The 19,889-nt window shown below is 42.8% G+C and overlaps 2 protein-coding genes across 4 annotated transcripts in view; one reads left to right on the top strand and one right to left on the bottom strand.

Annotated features, from left to right (window-relative positions):
• Positions 1 to 19,889, bottom strand: part of AVEN (apoptosis and caspase activation inhibitor) — a 172,946-nt gene that overhangs the window by 83,065 nt on the left and 69,992 nt on the right. The gene's annotated exons all lie outside the window — the stretch shown is intronic.
• The window catches only part of CHRM5 (cholinergic receptor muscarinic 5), an 84,465-nt gene continuing 83,227 nt past the window's right edge, over positions 18,652 to 19,889 (top strand). For all 3 annotated transcript variants that reach the window (XR_007407270.1, XM_025473338.3, XM_049104112.1), the window contains exon 1: positions 18,652 to 18,920. The gene's annotated coding sequence lies outside the window, so the exon portion shown is untranslated. The remainder of the gene's footprint in view (positions 18,921 to 19,889) is intronic.

Genomic DNA, 19,889 nt, shown 5'->3' with positions numbered 1-19,889 from the left:
ACAATTAATACTTGGACCATGTCCATATAATACTCTACAGCCATTATTCTCTGAACCAAAAATTAAATAAAGACTAAGCAAGCCTTTTCAAGCCCCTTCCCCTTTTCCTCCTCAAAGGGTCTCTCAGCCTACTATTCACAAACCTGCCCTCTTCCATTCTAGCACACCTGGCTCCTGAAGGCAGTGGCCATGTTGCCCAGACGGATCCACAAAACAGGAAACCAATTTCCTTCTCCATCTACCCGAATAAACACAAATTTTCAAATGGAAACTCTGCATCCATTTCTTCAGCATGTTTTCGTCTCTACGTAACCTCCGTAATTCATAACCTCCATGCACAGTGTCTAACCCACTCTGAATGGAACAGTTATTGAGAACCACACAACTGATTTTATGTCTCCAGTTTGTGGTGAGCATAACATTGCTTTCTAGGGTTCCAGAAGAACAAAGAGTGGAGATGCAAACAAAACAAAATGACCTACAGTGCTATTAATATTCTATATCCTCTCCCACTTCCTCTCAGACTCAGACCTACAGACTATTACCCCTTTTTTCTTTTATTTCAATCTCATCTTTTATAATTCTTTCTCAACCCACCAAACTCAAATCTCCTCCACTTTAAGTTTTAGATATCCTACAATCCATGCACACCCTTTCCATGGACTTGCCCCTCCCTCAAACTCTGCTTCTTCTCAAACAAACTGTCTTTTAAAGATTTTATTTATTTGAGAAAGACAAAGAAAGGGAAAGAGTTGGGGGAGGAGCAGAGGGAGAGGGTGTGCTGAGCATGGAGCTCAACATAGGGCTCGATCCCACAACCCCAAGATCATGAGCTGAGCTGAAACCAAGAGTCAGATGCTCAACTAATTCAGCCATCCAGGTGGCATTCTCCAATAAACTTCTTAAAATCAGTTGCCCTATGCTTCCTCCATTTTCTTCTTGCTCATTCTTCAAAACTCCTTCCTCCACTCTGGATTCTGCACTCCTCACTCCAATGCAACTGCCCTTACCATGATGACTCCTATGTCAAAATTATCAGCACTTCACAATCTTCTTCCTACCCATTGATCACTTCCTCCTTTAAACCTTTGCCTTTTTCCTTTCCACCACAAACTCTGTTCTAGTCTCCATCCTTCCCTCCCCAACAACCCCTCTGCACATACTGGCACTCCTAGGAGTGCCTCTCTGTACAGGTTTCCCCGAGTAGAATACTTACTACTCCTTTTGTTCTCCTCCACTGTCTAGATACCTCTATCAGGTGTTGTCACATAAGTGCATATCCATCCACTCTGCTAGCCTGAAAGCTCCTCAAAGGCAAGAACCAAGTCTTCTTCCTCTCTCTGTCCCCTGACCAACCTCCCCTCACTCTTTGCATGGTGCCCCAACACATAGTGTTGTCCAACAGATGTTTCTAGAATGAACAATTGGTAACCAAATGTTATTACAAATTATCTGTATTACAAATACATACACATGTGGGCAGCCCGGGTGGCTCAGCAGTTTAGTGCCGCCTTCGGCCCAGGGTGTGATCCTGGAGACCTGGGATCGAGTCTCACGTCGGGCTCCTTGCATGGAGCCTGCTTCTCCCTCTGCCTGTGTCTATGTCTCTCTCTTTCTCTGTGTGTCTCTCATGAATAAATAAATAAAATCCTTAATAAAAAAATACATATACATGTAATATTAAGATAATTCTGTGTATATTTCCTGCAAATGAAATTTAGCTTACATATTAACCAAATAATAATCATTGTTTTTACAGTTTATTATAGTTACCCTTATACATCCAGTTCATCCAGTCTGAAAAGCTATAAAAAAAAATTACAAGGTGCTCCTTTAGCTAAAGGAGCCAGGGCCTCAAAACCTAAGTCTACTTCATGTCATAGAACAAACATCTCTAGCCTCCATAATAAGAATAAAGAAAATTTTATTATTTGGCTACTCCCAGATAAGAGAGAAAAGGTACCTACCTACCCAGCTACAGTCACCCAAAACAATAAATAAATAATAAGGTAGAAAAAAATTAAGATGATGATTACTTCCTGACTCTGAGGACCATGTCTATTAGTAAAACATTATATACACAATGAATAGAAGATCATTATGAGAAGAATTGTTAAGAAATGATCATGGTAGTGCAAGAGAACAGTTTGATAGTTAGACATCAAAGGAAGAAAAATGCATCTTAAAAAAAGTTAACTTCATGGAGAAGGATGCCTCTATCTTTCAGAGAAGTCACTCTCAACTCCATCTATAACTTGGATAAAAAGACCCATTCCTAAACACATGCCACACACAATTCACTACTCTTCATTCAGGTAAGCACAACTCTGGAGCTCAGAAACCCATTCAATTTCAACTGCAAGATCTCCAGGTCACCCAGTGTTTACGTGTCTGGAGTAACAGAAGATGTCTGTGAGGACCAAATTCTCTCCATCTCACCCAGCTTTTGAAGTAAGAGTCTGTATCAAGGTGGCCACGGAGGGGGATCCCTGGGTGGCGTAGCGGTTTGGCGCCTGCCTTTGGCCCACGTCGGGCTCCCGGTGCATGGAGCCTGCTTCTCCCTCTGCCTGTGTCTCTGCCTCTCTCTCTCTCTCTCTCTCTCTCTCTCTCTCTCTCTCTCTCTCTGTGTGTGTGTGTGTGTGTGTGTGTGTGTGTGTGTGACTATCATAAATAAATAAAAATTTAAAAAAAAAAAAAAGGTGGCCACGGAGGTAACAGCAGCTCACAAGCAAGGGGGCAGAAAGATCAATATTATTTTTGTTGAGAAAAATAAGCCAGCTTTTTCCACGTCAAAAGAACAAAAAGTTCTCATGCCTGGGTGGCTTGTTGAGTTAAGCTTCCAACGCTGATTCCGGCTCAGGTCGTGATCTCAGGGTCTTGGGATGGAGCCCAATATTGGGCTCTGGGATCAGATCAGCAGTGCTGGGCTTGGGGTGCTTTCCCTCCCCTTCCGCTTGCAGCGCCACTGTGCATACCTGGGCCTTCTCACGCTCTCTCTTGGATGGATGGATGGATGGATGGATGGATGGATGGATGGATGGACGGACGGATAGATAATAAATAAATTTTTTTTTTTGGCTGGGTACAGTATACTTTATTGATGGTACATGACAAGGTAGGGCTCCCCAAGCCCCTCCCCTTCCTCGGGGTCTAGGATATAAATTGGAGGTCAGAAGATTCTCAGTGTGTTGGGGGATTAAGTTGGGGCAGGGACTCCCCAGCAGCTGAGGGCCTCTCTTCCTCTTGTTCTTGCTGGGGCTGGTGGTCCAGGAGGCTCTTACTCCTTGGAGGCAATGTGGACCATGAGGTCCACCACCCGGTTGCTGTAGCCAAATTAATGGTCATACCAGGAAATGAGCTTGATGAAGTGGTCACTGAGGGCAATGCCAGCCCTGGTGTCGAAGGTGAAAGAGTGGGTGTCATTGTTGAAGTCACAGGAGACAACCTGGTCTTCAGTGTAGCCCAGGATGCCCTTGAGGGGGCCCTCTGATGCCTGCTTCACCACCTTCTTGATGTCATCATATTTGGCAGCTTTCTCCAGGCGGCAGGTCAGATCCACAACTGACACATTGGGGATGGGGACATGGAAGGCCATGCCAGTGAGCTTCCTGTTCAGCTCAGGGATGACCTTGCCCATAGCCTTGGTGGCGCCAGTGGAAGCAGGGATGATGTTCTGGGCAGCCCCTCGACCGTCATGCCACAGCTTCCCAGAGGGGCCGTCCAGTCTTCTGGGTGGCAGTGATGGCATGGACGGTGGTCATGAGGCCCTCCACGATGCCGAAGTGGTCATGGATGACTTTGGCCAGAGAAGCCAAGCAGTTGGTGGTGCAGGAGGCATTGCTGGCAATCTTGAGGGAGTTGTCATACTTCTCGTGGTTCACGCCCATCACAAATATGGGGGCACCAGCAGAAGGAGCAGAGAGTATGACCCTCTTGGCCCTGCCCTTCAAGTGAGCCCCAGTCTTCTCCATGGTGGTGAAGACCCCAGTGGACTCCACAACATACTCAGCACCAGCATCACCCCACTTGATGTTGGCGGGATCTCGCTCCTGGAAGATGGAGATGGCCTTCCCATTGATGACAAGTTTCCCGTTCTCAGCCTTGACCGTGTGGTGGAATTTGCCGTGGGTAGAGTCATACTGGAACATGTACACCATGTAGTTGAGGTCAATGAAGGGGTCATTGATGGCGACAATATCCACTTTGCCAGAGTTAAAAGCAGCCCTGTTGACCAGGCACCCAATACGGCCAAATCCGTTCACTCTGACCTTCACCATCGCCTCCGGGACGCAGCAGGCACTGTACCAGAAGATGTGGCTGTCTGTCGAAAGGGGAGGAGCAGAGAGCCTAAATAAAATCTTTTTTTTTTTTTTAATAAAATCTTTAAAAAAAAAAAAAGTTTACTGTAGGTTTCTAGGAGTACAGGGAACTGGAAAGTGACAAAGCACCAAGAAAACATGATATACCTTGCAACCGAGTCCCTGAGCTACCAGAGGAGGACTCCTAGGTGTGTCCTATGTCCCCTCTCTAGAGTCGCTTATCTGTCATTGGTAGCACCTGTAACATTTGCTGGTTAGAGAGAAATTAAGTCTCATTCACTGCAACTTCAGCGTTCTCCAAACCAGACATCAATGCATTCAGTGGCAAAAAATTACAATGAATCTCCAAAGAAATAGGAGGTTGTATAAACGATGAAATAGTATTAGCTCTTCTTTTCAAAAAAACAAAAAAAAAACAAAAAAAAAGGCTCCAAAGCAGCATAAATGAAAAGAGAGATTAAACAGATGTTAGGGTTTTGTGTAACAGTTCAACCAGACCTCATTCTCTGAGATGGCTGAACTAGAGGTGGGAACGACACGGCCCCACCAAGGAAAACACCACAGACCAAAGTCTGCCAACCACCCAATAACTACATCTGAGTGCCTAACATGGCACTTCAGAAAGAAAGCCACACACACAGGGACACCGAATTTGACATGATCCTCGACCACGGGGCTAAAAGAGGAGATGAAGCAAAACAAAAACACAACACAGACTCCCAGTTTATTCCCATTTATTCGCCATTTACTCCTAATCTCACACACTCAACTCTTGACATGAATGACGCCCGGTTTATCGGTATCAGCACTTCTTGGTCATTACCTATCCAAGAATCCAATACAAAGTGATGCCCTCAATTTTCAGATACCATAAAAGATACTTATTTATCACAGTATTTTTTTTAAGATTTCACTTATTTATCTGTGAGCAAGTGAGCACAAGTGGGGGTGAGGGGGGCAGAGGGAAAAGCAGACTCCACGCTGAGCAGGGAGCCTGAGTCGGACTTGATGCCGGGACCCAAGATGAGGACTGAAGCCAAAGGCAGATGCACTCAACCACACTCCACTGACCACGCCACCCAGGCACCCCAACATTTTTTTTAAACAGCACCTGCAGTCTTGCCTGTCGGAAAATACTACAGGATCTATGCTGATCGGCATTAGAAGGACTCAGTTTATCATTTTGTTTTGTTAGTTTGCCGTAGTGACTGAAAGGGACTATTGAAATACACTTGGGCACAGGATTAGTTGGGTTGTTTTTTTAAATCCTAGATAGCAATCAAATTGTGAGGAGGAAAATATAAACGAAGGTAACTTTTTGGTTTGAGCATATAATTACATTCTTTGTTAAGAATGTAAGCAGACAAGAATCTCATTAAATATTTGGTGCTCTATTTGCCCCTAAAACTTATCAAATCTGAAGGCATAATCCACAATGTACAATCCTAACACTGCAAAGCACTGCAGAGAATGATAACATTCCAGACCAAAAGGTATCTCAACTAGTTATCTGAGCTAACCCCTGCCTCCAATGCTGAAGCAGTCACGGAAATTGACAGCAGCATCATTTTAAGGAATATCGTGAATTCTAGTTTTCCAAGAGCCAAATGAGCAGTGAAGCAGGAGTGACAGGAAGTGGATAAGAAATATGAGGACACGGAAGGGAATGGGAATTAAAAATAAAAGCACCATTTTGTTCAATTATACATATTACTTACTTGTTCAAAATCAAGCACTAGTAGTTCATCTACCTCCCAATCAGTAACTATGTTAGCTATTCCTGGGAACCAAAGAGAGGGGTCACCAGACACCACTGTCCTAAACATTCAGGGACGTAACGAGACTCACCGTGGAAGATTCTAAGAATGGCAAGAAGCAGCTGAAATAGTAAGAGATGTACTTCATTCATTCAGCATCTTCAAATACAAAGTATTCTCTAAAAATTTAATATGAGGGGCACCTGGGTGGTTTAGTCAGTTAAGTGTCTCACTTGAGCTCAGGTCATGATTTTGGGCTCCCTGCTTAGCAGGGAGTCTGCTTCTCCCTCTCCCCCTGCCTCTGCCCCTTCTATCCCACTCATGTCCCCTCTCTCTCTTATCTTTAAAACAAAAATAAATAAAAATTAAAAATTTAATTTGAGATAACTGGATAATAACCTATCTTTAAATTATCATTTGTTGACTATGCTGGATTTATTTATTTTTTTATTGGAGTTCAATTTGCCAACATTTAGCATGACGCCCAGTGCTCATCCCAAGTGCCCCCCTCAGTGCCCATCACCCAGTCACCTCAACCCCCTGCCCACCTCCCTTTCCACTACCCCTTGTTCATTTCCCAGAGTTAGGTGTCTCTCATGTTTTGTCACCCTCTCTGATATTTTCACTCATTTTCTCTCCTCTCCCTTTCTTCCCTCTCACTAATTTTTATATTCCCCAAATGAATGAGACTATATAATGAGACTATATATTGGAGAAGACTGTCCTTCTCCAATTGACTTGAATACTTCACTCAGCATAATACCCTCCAGATCCATCCATGTTGAAGCAAATGGTGGGGATTTGTCATTTCTAATGGCTGAGGAATATTCCATTGTATACATAAACCACATCTTCTCTGTCCATTCATCTTTCGATGGACACCGAGGCTCCTTCCGCAATTTGGCTATTTGTGGACATTGCTGCTATAAACATCGGGGTGCAGGTGTCCTGGCATTTCACTGCATCTTATCTTGAGTATGCTAGATTTAATGTAAAATTCTATTTTAATGCTGGCCACCAAGTAACCTTTTGTGGGAATCCTGATCATTCATTATAAAGCAGCAGCAGCCTGGGGGACTGATACTGCAGGACTGTTTGCCTCACAGTAATGAACACTTCCAGTTATTGCTTTGATGTGTCTACTTTCCCGCTGTCACTCCCCGCCACCCTCACCAGGCTTGCTTGCCCCTACTTTTCCCTGCCCTCCTCAAATTTGCTAACCCCACTTCTTAGGCTCCATCTCCGGCTCCTGCTATTCCCTCGACGACTCACAGCATCACCTTTGCCAACATGGTTATCTCACCAAACTCTCTGATCTGTCAGTCTGGTAGCTGAAAACACATCTTTCGGTTTATTTTAATTTGCATTTTCTTACCATGAGTGGGTTGAGCGTCTTCTCACAAGTTTAGGAGCCATTTGCATTTCTTTTTCTGTGAACAGTCTGCTCCTAGCCTTGGCCCATTTTCAATAAGGTTGTTAAAACTCATTACATATATTGGCAATTTGTTCTCTGTAATAGGAGTTAAAATCCTCTCCACCAACCCCCACCCCATGTGCCCAGTTATTTGTCTTTGGTTATGCTGTTTGCCAGGCAAAAATTCTTAATTTTTATGTAATCACATTTAATAGTCTTTTCTTTTATTGGGTTTTACAAAATATTTAGAAAGATCTTCCCCCTTTTGATGTTAGAAAACAATGTAGTGGTGTTTTGTTCTAATACTTTGATAGGGTTTTTAATTTTACACTAAAATTTTGACTCACATGGACTTTAACCTGTTACACAGTATGAGGCTTGAATCCCACTTTTTCCCCCAGATACTGACTCTACTTGTGCTAACATTACTGATGAACAAATCCATCTTTCTCCCAATGACTTGAAATGCTTTAGAGTTTTTTGCTTATGTCATGATCCCCTGGTGCTTAGGATTTCTGGTATAATAACATTGATATAAAGTAGAGTTAAGAGTAGTTGAGACAGGGATCCCTGGGTGGCACAGTGGTTTGGCGCCTGCCTTTGGCCCAGGGCGCGATCCTGGAGACCCGGGATCGAATCCCACGTCGGGCTCCCGGTGCATGGAGCCTGCTTCTCCCTCTGCCTGTGTCTCTGCCTCTCTCTCTCGCTCTCTGTGTGACTATCATAAATAAATAAAGAAAAAAAAATATTTAAAGAGTAGTTGAGACTTAAGGCATTGCTTTGCAGCTTCTGAAAGGATCAAAATTTACTTTCTCTATAAGGTCCTTGGGACCAGTATGGGGGACCCGTGTTCCTTTATGTAACTAGCAAGCAATAAGTGCTTAATGAATGTTCTTTTTTTTTAAGATTGTATTTATTTATTCATAAGAGACACAGAGATAGAGGCAGAGACACAGGCAGAGGGAGAAGCAGACTCCATGCAGGGAGCCTGATGTGGGACTCGATCCCAGATCCTGGGGTCACGCCCTAAGCCAAAGGCACAGGCTCAACCTCTGATCCACCCAGGTGTCTCAATGAATGTTCTTTGAATGAATACTAATCTATATTTTTAAGGACCATGCATAGATTGAAGTTCTCTTAGGGTTTAGAAAAGAGGTGCATCACTGTTGATTAACAATGTATGTCTTCAACCAAAGTCCTTCAGTCTAGTCAGTATCTAGTAACATCACTAGAGTCGATGAACATTTAATCACAATTCAACTAGTTACATTACAACCAGTATGGAATATGATTCAGCAGTTTCTTAGAAAACAGAACATAAATCTACCCTAGGACCCCCCATTTCAAATCACTCCAAGGTATTTACCCAAGAGAAACGAAAACGTATGGCCACAAGGAGACTTGTACATAAGCGTTCATAGTTTTATTTATAATAGCCCAAAATGGGAACTATACAAGTATCTGTGGACTGGAGAAGTCATGAACAAATTGTGCTATATTTGTTTGATTAAAAATCAGTCAGCAATAAAAAAGGAATACGTTATATGCAACAATGTGTGTAAATCTCAGAATCATCACATTGTGTGGGAAAAGATATGAGGATACATACCACATAATCCTAATTGTAGGCCTTTCAAGAACAGGCAAACTAATCATGGTGACAGAAATCAAACCATGGGTCCTTGGGGAGGGGAAAGAGAGGAGAAAAGCCCTTTCTGGAGTGATGGTAATGTTTTAGAGCAGCTATCTTCAAGGTCCTGTCCCTGAACCTGCAGCATCTGAACTGCTACAAATGGAAGTTCTCAAGTTTCTGCCCCAGACCTACAGAATCTGAAATTCTGGGGGTGGGCGCAGCAGCCTCTGCTTAGCAAGCCATCCTGGTACTTCTGAAGCATGCTTGAGGCTGAGCACCTCCACTCGGTTTGTGGCACATTTACACAGGTGTGTAAATGTTAAAGCTCACCAAAGAGTTCACTTAGGATCTGAGCTTTTAAGATTTGAGAGAGAGAGCGAGTGTGTGCACACACATGCATGAGAGTGTGATGTGGCACAGAAGGACAGAGAGAATCCTCAAACAAGCTCCCTGGTGAGCACAGAGCCAACTCGGGCCCAATCCCAGGACCCTGAGATCATGACCAGAGCTGAAATCAAGAGTTGGCTGGCTGGCCACTTAGCTGACTGAGTCACCCAAGCACCCTAGGATCTGAGCATTTTATAAGTAAACTATACCTCAATTTTTAAAATTTAGATATAATTCTTTAAATATCTTTAACCCCCCAAAAAAAATAAAAATATAATCAAATAAATAAATAAATATCCTTCACCCAAATGTGTCTCCTCCTCCTGTTTTCCTGACCTTGATAAGTGGCAAAATAATCCACCTAGGAGCCTGAATAACCCACCTAGGAACTTGAATCCCTTTTTTACTCCGTACCCTCCTGTCCTCCACACAGTCAACCCCCTCCTCGTCCAGTGCAGTCTCTACAATGCCAGAGCTGTTGCCCTTCCTGCTGCTTTTTAAAAGACCATGGCTCCCTTCTATCTATCTCAAGCATGAAGTCTACACTCCCTGGCAGGGCACCAAAACCCTCCAGCAACCTGGTCCCGGCCCAACACATCTAATCTGACGTCAGGCCACTGCCCCCTCGGGCTTCACCTCAGCATGGTCAGGGTACTGCTAACCTGCTGAGCATGTTCTGGCCTCCCAGCCTTTGTTCAGGCTGCCCACATCTCCCCCATGCCACCTCTCCCACTCCCCTGCTCCGTCAGTGCTAGCTACCCATTAAAACCCAGTGGCAATATCACCTCTTCTGTAAAAGTTCCCTATCCTCACAACCCAGGCAGAAATCACTGCTCCCTGCTCCATGCTTACACTTTTCCTTCTTTGGAGAATATAGATCAACCTGCGTCTCTCTTTTTTTCACGCACATTTCGTTCTTAAAGGCTCTTCACTTTTAGGCAATCTCTTCCTATCGTTCCCTACTTATGGCCTTTCAGTAGGTCCTGATTGCCTACCAGGTGAAATTCAAATTTCTCAGCAGGAAGTTCAGGACAAGCCTATTGTCATGCCCCTGGCAGCTCTAACATCTCTCCCACCTCCCCCTGCCGTTTAGTCAAAGCCGACAGCCCTCAAAGGACCAGGCTCTCCATGTGCTTCTCCTCCTGCCTAGAACTTCCTCCCCCCTGACCACTTCCTCTTTCTTCATCTCCTCCTCCTGTGATTTCCTGTGAAATCGAGTCCCAGCGTCAGACTACAACAGCGAGTAACTGGTCATTAGGTTGGAGAAGTAGGAACAGACAACACAAAAGATCAGAAGCCAGGTAAGCTGGCATCAGAGCAAGAAGGAAGAGGAGGCGGAGCTGGGCCTTCTCTGCAGGTGCCGGAGAAATCACAGTGAGTACAGTGCAGCATCCCCCCACCCCCAGCAGCTCAGTTTAGTGGAGATTGGACAGACACACAAACAAGTCTCTACAACTCAGTGTGTGACCAAAGGATGCTACTAGACAAAGACACACAAGACAGGACACACATCAAATACATAAAGCCACAGATTTACGGGAGTTGTGAGATGTAAGCAAAGCTCAGAAGTCACAAAGAATAAGATGCTGTTGACTCCAGCACCATCAGAGCTATAGAGTATCAACTACTAAATTCCTGTTGAATTATGCGCCCTTAGAAAAGTCATTTAACTCTTCAGAGCCTCAATTTCCCAATTCCAAAAGAAAAGAACCTGGTCAGATACGGAGGTTTCCTTTAGCACTAAAATATTCACAAACCAAAGCAGAATCCTAGACACTGAACAAATACATGGACTTTTTCACAGGAGTAGAAAGGAGAGTGACTTTTGAATATTCAATTATAAGGGTAACCAAAAGCAATCAATAGATGGAATTTTATGTCATGTCAGTGAATAGGACATTGAATTTTCAAATCCTGAAAATGGCAGCTCAAAATGGAACTGCTGACACAACCTCCACCATAGTAGCAAATGCACGACCATCATCAGGTTGTTATGGCAACTAGAATACTTGGGTTAAAGAGAGGAAGAGAGTCTGTGTGTGCGTTGCAGATTCTCTTGCCATTCCCATCAGAATTATTTTTAATGTTTTACATATAATCTCAAACTATATTCTTCACTTAGCACATAACAAGCCTCCTGTTAATGTTTTGGAATAAACAAGAAAAATGGGCTTCATAAAATTGGCCGGGGGGGGGGCTAGGGGAAGGTCAAGGAGTACCTAGCCAACGTCTACTCCCAATTCAGCTTAATATACCCCCTAAGAAAGCTCCCCTTACCTCTCCTAGTGAAATTAGCTATTTCCTCCCACATGGAAGACCCACTTTACCTCTCCTTCTCTAACAGCTTTAATACCTGACCCACTAAAGGGCAACATTGTTCATTTATATGCTTGTCTCCCTCAGTCCATGTCAGCTGCTTGGAAACAGAGTTTATCCTTAGTTACCTTTATACATCCAGTGCCTAGAACAAGGCAGTTATTGTAGGTGTTAAAATGTTCAACTCAGAACTGAAGAATCAACCCTATCAAATTATAAATATGAAATCTCTCTACAGGAACAATATAATTTTTTTACCTTATCAAATGTATTTCTTGTAAAACATATTTCATTTTTCTTATTATTCATAAGAATTTCTCCTAGGAGAGAAATCGAGAATTTTTTTAAAAGATTTTATTTATTCATGAGAGACACAGAGAGAGAAGCAGAGACAAAGGCAGAGGGAGAAGCAGGCTTCTCACAGGGAGCCCGATGCAGAACTCGGTCCCAGGACCCCAGGGTCACGACCTGAGCCAAAAGCAGACGTTCAACCACTGAGCCACCCAGGCATCTCAGAAATGGAGAATTCAGTGGTATGGAGAATTCATGGAAAGAACCATAGGCTGGGATTCTGATTCCAGGGATTCTACTGTTCAACATACTTCCTATTAATCAGTCATAAGATCTGCCTCCTTGGGTAAATGCCAACCTCCCTGATGCTCAGCATTCTCACCTAGAAAATGAGGTGTCTGTGCCATCTAAGAGCCCCTCCTGTATAAGAACCTGTGTAACCAATACATGTTTTTAAAGCATTAAAGAAATATGAACATGTTGGAATGCCTGGGTGGCTCACAATTGGTTAAGCATGTGCCATCGACTCAGGTAATGATCCTGGGGTCCTGGGATTCTGCTTCTCCCTCTCGCTCTGCCCCTCCCTCTGCTGTTCCTCCTCTTGTGCGTTCTCTCTCTCTCTCTCTCTCTCTCTGATAAATAAATATAATCTTAAAAAAGAAAAATTTGAACATGTCAAAAACCATTCATGGAAGGTTTTAAGAAAATGATTCTCAAGCACATTTCATATTTAGAGAAGAAGTGGAAGCATACATGATATTCATTCCTAGAGTGGCTTTTTCCAACCACACCACATACAGGGAGATAATATTTATCAGTTTCTTTCCTACCTCCCTGGAATACCTGCAAGGAGAGAAGTTACAATGAGTACATGTTGCATGTAAATAGCAGAGACAAAAATAATAATAATAATAAACAAAGTGAGGTGAAAAACCATCATGTGAAACACAGAAAAAGATTTCTTTACAAAGGTAACACTTCAGAGTATATGGATTCCCACATACAGAGCCTGTATTCTTTCACATGCCTCAAGTTTTTGAGAAGGTAAGAATTCTCAGATCCAGTCATCCTAGTCAATATTCTCTCTCTTGATCTTCCCCTTCCCAAAGCTGCTCCTTCTCCAGCTTCCCCCCATTTCAGCAAATGGCATCTCCAACCTCTTACTCAAACCAGACTTGAGAGAGTCATTTTCAACCCTTTACTCTCCATCATACCCCGACACCCAATTCATCAGCGATTTCTCTTACACCTCCAAAACACTCTTCTAATCTGTCCACTTCTCTCCTTTTGCATTGCTACTACCTTAGCATAAGGTCAGGGACTAAATGTTTGCTGCCAAAATTCTTACAGTGAATCCCTAACCCCCAGTATGATGATATTAGGAGGGAAGGCCTGGGGTGGGAGGCAGCATTGGGTTCAGATGAGGTCACAGCAGTGGAGCCCCCAGAGGAAACTCCAGCATCCTCTCTGTGAGGACAGAGCAAGAAAGCAGCTGTCTGCAAGCCAGAAAGCGAACCCTCACCAGAACCTGGTCATGCTGGCACCTGATCTCAGACTTCTCAGGCACCAGGACTATGAGGAACAAATGTGTGTTAAGTCACACAGTCTCTGGTATTTTAGTATAGCAGCCCAAGTTAAGATAGGAACCGTCATATTTTGCCCAGATCATTACAATAATCTCCCTACTGCTCTACCAATTTCTTAATTTCTTACCATACCCACACAGGACTCAAGAGAGATCTTTTAAAAACATAGCAAATCACGACATACCCCTGCCTAAAACCTTTAACTTTGGGCAGCCCTGGTGGTGCAGCAGTTTAGTGCCACCTGCAGGCCGGGGTGTGATCCTGGAGACCCGGGATCGAGTCCCACATCGGGCTCCCTGCATGGGACCTGCTTCTCCCTCTGCCTGTGTCTCTGCCTCTCTCTCTCGCTGTGTCTCTCATGAATAAATAAAAAATAAAATCTTTAAAAAAAAAAAACTTTAACTCCCCCCCTTATCTGTCTACGTGTCATTACACAGTTATGATTATTTGCACTTATTCATGCTCACACTAAAAATGCACCTACTATTTCTCACTCATAGAACTCTACCCTAGAATTTATCCCAAGCAGCTTATACTACCCAATCCTGGGGCCCTTCTTTTACTCTGTCTTTCAAATAATTTACAAAAACATTAAATGCAAACTGTCTCAACTCCTGGAATATGCCCAAAGTTCTTCCATTCTAAGAACTGATGTCTCTTCCTATACTTTTCTTGCTGGCTCAAATGACCTATTCACATAAAGGCCCCAAGATTATTTATATAGTTAGCTATTTATTAAGGTTTTTAAAACAGAATTTAAGGTATAAACTTAGTCATAATATATTTTTTTAAATCTAAAATACAACCTCCACTTGTTTCTAGTCACCAGTATATTTATTTCTAAAACCAAGCTACCTTTTCATCAGTAATTGTTCACCTAAGTATCCAAGTATTCTACACTTTTAAAAAATAGAAGGTCTCTAATCTTTAATGATCAGATTTCCCTCTAGAACTTTCCTTACAGATAAAAGACTAACAAATTGCCATGCTTCTCCAATTTCAGCCTTAACTTCTTTTAAAACTCACAAATGCTATTAGTTCAAAATATCCACATAAAAATGCTTGTGAAATGTGTAACCATTAAACTGATAACTACTGAATCAAAATTTGGGTCTTCCTAATAATGGAACAGACACCACTAAAGAGACAACCACTCCAAACAGTTACACTGTTTTGTATGAAAAGGAAAAATTGCACTAAAACATATTGTGTAACATGGATGGTTGGACATTACCCTGAAGTCCCTTCCAGCACTAAAATTAAATTAAATTCCATAATAATAATGACAACTGCCAACATTTATTGGGCACTTGCCCTCAATGTCCCACGCACTATGTGAGGAGCTTTTCATGGATCATTCACAGTATGTCTAGAAGCACATTACCATGAGACACTTCCCCATTTAAACTCCGCTAACATACAAGGGATTCAAACAGGACACAGATCCTTTCTAAAAAATTTCTCTGGTATAAAGGAAAAATTGATACAGAAGGCCCTAAGTTATGGGGCTTGCTTTGTTCCCTGGGATTGGGAGAAGCTGACTGCTGTAAGAAGTTGTTACCTAAAGATCGGATGCCTAGAGCTGCTGAGAAGGGCACCAGGAAACAAAAACCAGAGTCCAGCCAAATAGCCCTGCTGCCCCAGGGAATGGCTCCTTGCCAGACTGATGAAGACACAGCACCAGGGCGCATCACGAAAGTGATCTGAGTATAGATGAAGAATGACAAGAAAGTTCAAGAGCATTAGTGTCACTGATAAATCTGGAAATCTGAAGGGCCCTGGTAATAGGGATCTAGAAGTATGTTGGACGTGGCCATGCCCAACATACAGTTTTGTGGCCGTGTGGTTATACTTCAGTGTCTCGACTATACTGAAGAGTTCTCAGGGGCAGGGACCTTACCATTTTTTGAATCTACCCCCAGGACATAGCACAGCCTAGGACCCAGAACATAAAAAGCACTTAATAAATATATAAGGGGAAATATCAGTAACTAATCTCCATTAGTTATGGGGCACATATTTATTCCACTTACTGGGGTGTACCTATAAAATCAGAGCTTTCTAAAGTGAGGTCTGGAGACCTCTAGTGGTTACCTACAGTTCACTGGAAGTCAAAACCTGAAGGGCAAAATGTAAAGGGCCAAACGCCAGGACACAGGTTAAGGCCCAAGGTGAGTGAGACAAGGGAATGCTATCATAGAGTAACGAACTAAAGAAGTTTTTAAAATGAGACATTTTTAAAAGTCAAAATAAGATAAAAATGGAGTCAGCTTACCTGGATGAGATACATCTGAAGAAAGCAATGGTTTCCTAATAATCAATTTTATCATAAAACGCCAATAAATCTGGTTTGTATTCCCTCAGCATCACATGAAGTTTTTAATTCTTTTAGCTAAATATAAAGGACTCGTATGCTAAAGCATATTGCTATTTGAGAGACTATAAGAGAAAAAATGAACAATTTTGTAGAAAAAAAGATCACCCCTTTATAAATTTTGAGCACGAAGGAAGCATTCATTTTATATTACACTCAGTATCTTTTTCTCAAAGATAGTCAACTCTTGGCATCATCCACCAGTGTTCTGGTGTCTCTGAAACTGCAGACCTCATTTTGGTAGAAAGCTGGTGAGCCCAGAGAGCCACCACTCTTTCAAAATTCTCCGAGTCTCACACTTAAAGAGAAAATCTCCATTGTGTTTTTTTCTCAGTAAAGAATCTCTCTGGATTCTGGGCTCTGGAACCACCTTCCCTGGATTCATATCACAGATCAATGTTTTATTAATTAAGTCAAGTTACTTAAGCTCTTCACATCTGTTTCCTCCTTTATAAAACAAAAATAACAGTCTGCATCAAGGCTGTGAAAGTAGATGTACTGTATGTTCCAAGAACCTAGTAGTGTTGTGCACCTATAAGGAATCAGGAAGTATTTAGTAGTTATTTCAATTAAATGGCTAAAATGATCTAGAATGACCCAAGTAAGCCAACAAAGATTTGATGTCTTTAACAAAGGCAACAAGAAAAATATATTTTAGAAAGAGATTGCAAGATTCTACAATACTCTCTTATAGTGCAACTTTTTCTTGGTTTATTAACTAAAATAATCACATTCAGTTGAGATTACAAATATTTAAACTGTCCTAAAGATAAGTAGTAGCTACAGAAGAAACCTTTAACCACAAATCCTACTCACTTAAGAACTAGAGAACATAAAGAGGGGACTTTTCTTTTCTTTATAAAAGCTGTTAGAATTTTGCAAATACTCAAAAACACCTGTAAGCATACTTCTTAGGTATGGACCAAATGTTCATACAAGGATGAATTCTGAGGGTGAAAATAATCAATCTTATTATACAGAAAGGACTTTTTTTTTTTTTTTCAGAAAGGACTTTAAAATCCTATGAAGCCTATGAAACTTCTAAGTTGTTTGGTCAAATTTATGACGGAAACAGGAGTTTAGATCAAATATGATGGTTGCAAAAATGGGAGATGGGAATTGAGACATGTGAAAAGAAAACTGCTTTATTATATGCATCAGAGAGAATATAAAGTCCATTTCCCTGAGACACTCACTCCTTTCCCTCATATGGGAGGGGAAGACAGGAAGGGATAAGCCATCTGCCCAACCAGCAACTTGACCAATCAGACATCTGAATAATATTTACAGGGATGACTCAATGCTTTTGGAGAAAAATGATTCACACAATGGCTGAAGTACACCTGCTTTTTTGGTTTGGAACTCTCCAGGGTCACTGCTTGAGCCACTGCTTGAGTTTTTCTATTCAGTTTATAGTTAGTGCTGGGAGATAAATGATTTGAAATCAAGTCAGGGCTTATACCCAAAATACACTCATAATCTATTAGTCTAGTTTCCTCTACAGCCACTCTGTCACCAACTATACAATGTCCTATAGTAGAAACTGCAGATTTACAAAATGACCACTTAATGTTGATATTGCATTACACATGATCAAGGGCGAAAATTACAGAGATAACTTAGAAAGGAAAAAAGAAGCCTTTTTCCATTCAATTTATCTATATGTAATGGTCACAGTCAGTAATTCTTTATCAAACTTTCAATAAAGCATTTATGTAGGTAATAAAGTACATATATTCCTTGCTCGGCAAGATTTAAGAGAGGACAGGCTTTTAATTTTGGGGCGGGGAGGTGGACTGGCAGTGCCATCAGAGGCTTTATTTGGGAAAAGACACTTGAATTGGCTTTTGGTTGGGGGCATGGACAAGAGGGGGTACCCAGGGCAGTAGACTCCCCCTAAGGGTAGGCTGAGGACTGGGGCTGGACCTTAGGTGGGTCTCTAAGGCAAGGCTCCCCTGCACAGCTCCTTCCCCCAAAGGCTTTATGGGGGCCACAAGAGCAAGGAGGCTAGGAGGGCCCACAGTGGCTTATTCACTTGGGCAGGATGTCAGACTCAGACACCAGCTTCCCATCTCGATCTTCTTCACAACCATGGCTTTGGAGATGCTGCCGCGGCTGAAGGAATTGCCAGGGCCAAAGCTGGACTGGACGGAGCTCTGGCCATAGTTGAGGCCAGGGCTTGTGAGGCCCCCATAAGCCAAGTTCAGGCCACCTGAGTAGCCGCCGGTGGTCTTCGTATGAACACATGTTCATATGTTACGAACTCATGTTCTGCATCCCAGACTCCAGCTGGCTCTCCTCACCCTCCAGCAGCTTGCAGTAGGTGGCAATCTTGATGTCCAGGGCCAGCCTGACCATTCGTGAGCTCCTGGTACTCGCGCAGCTGCCGGGTCATGTCCTGCTTGGCTCGCTGCAGGGCGGCCTCCAGCTCGGCCACCTTGGCATTGGCATCCTTAACGGTCAGCTCCCTGCGCTGCTCGGCATCGGTGACGGCAGCCTCCAGGGCAGCCTTCTAGTTTTTGAGGGCTTTGATCTCAGCCTGGGGGCAGCTGATGCTCCAGTTCATCTCAGAAATGTCCATCTTCGTGCGACATAAGTCATCCCCATACTTTCCAGCTAATGTCTGCAGCTCCTTGCACTTGATCTGGTACATGGTCTCAGCCTTGGCCTGGCTGCAGTTGGCGATGTCCTCATAATGGGCTTTGACCTCAGCTGTGAAGCCATCCAGGTCCAGGGAGCGGCTGTTGTCCATGGACAGCACCACGGACGTGTCCGAGATCTGGAACTGCGGCTCACAGATCTCCTCTTCATACAGGCTTTTAAAGGGATCATTTGAGTACACAGTAAGTGCTACACAGAACTACCAAACAATTGTGTGCTAACAGGACAGAGAGCAGGGGCCGGAGTCAGGGATGTGCCTCCTTCCAAAAACCTTTGGAGAGCAGTATTCTGAAGCCCTCCATAAAACTGGGAGCATGCTCCCTAGCAATACCTTTGAACCTGGCTATAATCCCCATCCACACTTTTTCAATGGCTCTCCATATTCTGCCTTCCTCATTCTCCTTCATCTAGCTAACCTAAAAGATGGCAAGAGAGAAAGGAGTGGGGGCCCGTGAGGGGCTCACGGGATGAGTGTCTGCCTTTGGCTCAGGGCATGACCCCAGGGTCCCAGGATCCAGGCCCACATTGGGCTCCCCACAGGGAGTCTGCTTCTCCCTCTGCCTGTGTATCTAGCCCTCTCTCTGTATCTCTCATGAATAAATAAAATCTATTTTTAAAAAAATTAAAATAGCTTCTTCATAAAAAAAAGAAAAGAAAAAAAGAAGTGGGATCAAAGAGAAACAAAATCTGAATGAGAATCAATTTCAGTGGGAGACAGCGCAGCACACAGTAATTTCAGGATCCTATACTACTACATTCCTGAAAAAGTTGAGTAGATGGCCAAATGGCTCTACTTTTTCAGAAAGGAACTGAGAGTGCCAGAAAAATAAAAATTCATAGGAAAGGAAAAATCTGATATTAATGTTAAATTATAAAATAATTTCTATGATTATGTGTAATTATATAATATCATAGTCATTGGCCCCATTTGGTTTTTACTTCTCTTTCAGTCTTCACAGAAGTTGAAGTCACATTCATGCTGAAACATGGCTCAGTAATCAATAGTTTGAAACTTGGGCTATTTATTATAACAATACTCTATTGTGTTTGATAAGGTGAATAAGCAAGATGGTTTTTGTTAGCAATAAAGTAGAATTGACCCTGGGATGTATTTCATCAAATTTGCCCAGCCCAAAAGGTAGTAGCCTCAA

This window comes from Canis lupus, chromosome 30 (assembly GCF_003254725.2).
Source record: "Canis lupus dingo isolate Sandy chromosome 30, ASM325472v2, whole genome shotgun sequence".
NCBI lineage: Eukaryota > Metazoa > Chordata > Mammalia > Carnivora > Canidae > Canis > Canis lupus.
Note: the sequence above shows the minus strand (reverse complement) of the source record. Positions and strands in the feature narration are given on the sequence as shown.